The sequence below is a fragment of the Galeopterus variegatus genome, unplaced genomic scaffold (genome assembly GCF_000696425.1).
Source record: "Galeopterus variegatus unplaced genomic scaffold, G_variegatus-3.0.2 Scaffold50, whole genome shotgun sequence".
In the NCBI taxonomy this organism is placed as follows: domain Eukaryota; kingdom Metazoa; phylum Chordata; class Mammalia; order Dermoptera; family Cynocephalidae; genus Galeopterus; species Galeopterus variegatus.
The window spans coordinates 1,169,954-1,174,035 of record NW_007726161.1 but is presented as its reverse complement, the minus strand read 5'-3'; positions in this window follow the sequence as shown (position 1 = coordinate 1,174,035).

Genomic DNA, 4,082 nt, shown 5'->3' with positions numbered 1-4,082 from the left:
AACATTCCCAGCTATGTTCTGGGCCTGAGAACATCCCTCAGAGGCTGGTGCGAGTGTCAGGAGGTTGATGCTGCACGTGATTGGTTCCCACCCTGGGCCCGGTGAATGGCTGTGGTGGAGATTTCATCTTCACCTCACCCGCCCTTGCTGTGGATTAGTGATGAGGATAAAATGAGGCTGTGGGCTGTTTTCTCAGGCTGTAAACACTGTGAGGGCATAAAGGCCAAGATTGAGGCAGAGGAGGGCTGGCGAGGAATTCAGGAAGGCCTGGCGAGGAGGCACCCCAACGACCTTGGCCCCAGCTTGTAACCACCTACTGGCTCACCAGAGGGGCCTCCTGCCCTGACCTGGGCCGCAGCGTCAATTTCTTCCAGTGAAGTGCGCCCTTTACCCTTTGGCCAGTCAAGGCCAGGCAAAGGCAGTTAAGGTGGGCGGATGGCAGCCCAGATCAGCCAAGCAGAGCCCTCCTGAGACAGTCTCTTCTCTTCCCTCCTCAACATACTGCACCTGTTACTCTTCCTGTACGCCCTCAGATGTGCATAAAATATTCTGCTATTTATTCTGATCGAATTCAATGAGACTCTGAGCCCTCATCCCACTGGGATGGAAACTGAATCGCAGTGTGCATTGAATTTCCCACCCCCACCTCCCAACATGGCACATGGATCCTTGGGGTCACATACAGAGCATAAAAGTGAGGGGGGCTCCTGGGCTTCATGCCCCCGTGGCTCCTCCTATGATAGATACCCATTGTCCAAAGGAGTTTGACCCACTGAAGTCAAGCTGCATCCACTTTCCTGGCATGCCTGGAGTCTGGATTCTTTGCCAAGACTTGAAACCACTGTGTCTTGTGTTCGACCTCCAGGGTGTGCCACCCAGCGACCTTCCCCAGAGGTCCCGCCATCTCCCCAGGGAGCAGAGCTCAGGTTTCCAATACTCCAAGGACTGATGACCTCTGGTGTCTTCCCAGTCTGGGGGCAATCTCTCCTCTCTCCTTGGCTTTGGATGACAGATGCCCACTCTTCTCTCCCTACCCACTTTGCACACCAGCAGCATAAACTTCTCACTGAGCTCAAATTCTCACAGAGGACAGGAAGAAGGGTTATCTTCCAATAGCTTCTGCTTTTCTGACCCCCGCCCCTGCAAAAAGTCCCCAAGCCAGGAGGCACAAAGGGCACTCTTTGAAGGAAGACAGGTAGCCTTATCTTACAGATAAGAAAAACCAAGATTCAGCGGTAATAGTGACTTGCTCAATGTCACATGGCCAGGGAACAGTGGAGCCAGTGTGAGTGGAGTCTGGCTCTGTGGGCTCCAGAGCCTGTGCTATCAATCACTGAATCATGTGGAATCATGCAGAAGACCTGAGTCTCCCTCACCAATTAGTCAGGTGGCCTTGGGTAAGTCACATCGCCTTTCTAAATCTCAGTTTCTTCAGCTCTGAAAACGAAGCTACAGTAGCATTCCCACCCTGCCTCAAAGGGGTGTTTGTGTTTTTCCCCTAAGTTAACACTGATCGAGCGTTTACTACACATCCTGTGACCTTACCTCCTTCCGTTCTCCCAGCAACCTGGGAGAGAGGTGCCATCACTACCCACACTTGCAAGGTGAGACACTGAAGCTCACGCAGGCTTCACACCTTGGCCAGGGTCACACAGCTGGTGGTGTGTGGCAAAGCCAAGATTCCCACCCCGGTGGGTCTGGATCCAGAACCATGCTGCACTGTAGTGAGGATCAGATAGGTGAACAGGTAGGGTGTGAAGCAGGCTGGAGGAACCGTTCCGTGGTTGTCATTATCATGTCACTGAGAACCTTTGCTGGGGGCGGGAAGGGAAGCATATAGTATGAATGTGGCTGGCCTCACCCCCTGCCCCAAACTGGACATTCCAATCTAACAGTTCCTTGTGTTGCCAACTTTGGCCCAGTCCTGAGTCTTTAACCATTGGCCCACGTGACTCCCCGTTTCCACTTCCGGCGCTTGTGGCTGTCACTGGCATGATCTTATTTAATCCTCACCCTGGACCTGTGAAAGCATTTCTCTTTCCCCAGGTTATAAACGAGGAAGCCGAAGTCTAGGGAAAGTAACCACCTTGCCAAGGTCAAAGAGCTACAGGGCGGAGTGGGAATCTGGCTCTGAAACCCCAGCTATGCTGCAGGGATAACCCAGAGGAGTAACCCTGCTAAGACCAGGGTCTCAGCTGTCTTCTGGCAGAGCCCAGAAAAGGATAAAACCACTCCCTCTTCCCTCCTGGGGTAACCCCAGTCCCATGCAGCAAATACCCTAAATGACAAAGGGAGAAAATGACAGACAAAGGCAAATCAATGGAGTAGATCAGAGGGGGAAGGACCCCACAGTGGCATTAGAGCCAGGCTGTGAGCTTTGTGGCTTGTCCTCTCCTCCCCCACCCACCCCCACTACCTAGGGGGGAAGCCTCTGATCTTCTACTCACGCAGTGAGTCAGAGGTAGCCCCTCCCACCAAAACCCACCCTGCCCTTCTCTTGGTAGCTCATCTATCTCCCTAGGGGTTGGGGCCACCCTGAAGTTCCTCTTTGAGAACTAACAGCTGTGTTCACAGCGTTGCCTCTGCCAACATTTAATGAGTCCATCCTGTGTGTCTCCCTGAGGATCTGTTTGGGTCCTGGGAAATCTGATGGAGCTGAAAGTGGGGGATGGAGCCTACTGAGAACCAGGGAGGAGCAGGGAGGTGTTTCTCCCATCCCTTCTCTCGTCCGCCCCCATGGGGCTCATCTTAATAATACCCATTTGACAGATGAGGCTACTGAGGCTCAGACACACAGGTAAATGGCAGAGACAGGAGTCAAGCCCAAGTCTGTCTTTTCACTACTTTCTACCAACTTTTCCCACCAGGGAAGAAGATGTTCCAGAAGGGTCATATCATTAAAGGTCATTGATGAATAATTATTTTATTATTTATAAGTTTTTTTTTTTAACACCAAGGTCAAAGGTTCTGATCCCCATACCTGCCAAAAAAGATATTTTATCTCAATGTGAGAGCTTCCTAGGAAAAATGGAAGAATCAAAAGCAGAAGTTAATGGTGATCAAGTAATTATCTCACGACTCACAACCAGACTGTCAATCATTTGGCCACTGGAGTGGCTTTGGCTGATACGTGGCTTTACGTTGTTTTTATTCTTAATCTTATATTGTCTAATTTATACCCTTAATGCACCAATGGTTAAAGACAGGAAGCATAAGAAACTGATGTAAAAAATACAAGGAAATAAGGAGACTGAAGATGATAACTCCGTTGCAAATTTGCCTCAAGATTCATAAACTGCATTTATCTGATCAAACTCCTTATACAACATGTCAGGGAAGTTCTAGCACCTCACAAAATTTCAAGGATTGTTAAAAAGAGAGAATAATATCTGCTTTTTATTTTTCTGTATTGGGCATAAAGTCTGGTCCTTAAGAACCAGAGACCTATTTTATCTCACCATACAACAAACAAACATAAAATCCTTTTTTAAAGGTATAAATTGACTTTTTAAGCACCAAATGCAAGAACTTAAACCCTTAGGACATGAAAGAAGTTTCTGTCCCCTTGTTATATTTCAGTCCATTTTAATGAACATTTGGTCCCCAATAAAACATCACTTTAAAATTTGTCAAGCAGGGCTGGCCTGTGGCTCACTCGGGAGAGTGCGGTGCTGATAACACCAAGGCCACGGGTTCGGATCCCATATAGGGATGGCCGGTTTGCTCACTGGGTGAGCGTGGTGCTGACAACACCAAGTCAAGGGTTGAGATCCCCTTACCGGTCATCTTTTAAAAAAAAAAAAAAAAAAAAATTGTCAGGCAACCATGCATTTTCTTCTGCCAAGAATTTAAAGTATATCAAGCACTTATGCTACTAGTAAAGTAGAGAGAAGCCAAAATTTGTTTTATATATCATGCATATAATTAAAAGGTTTAAAATAAATGTTAGAAGGGTCGGCCCGTGGCTCACTCGGCAGAGTGCGGTGCTGATAACACCAAGGCCACGGGTTCGGATCCCATATAGGGATGGCCGGTTTGCTCACTGGGTGAGCGTGGTGCTGACAACACCAAGTCAAGGGTTG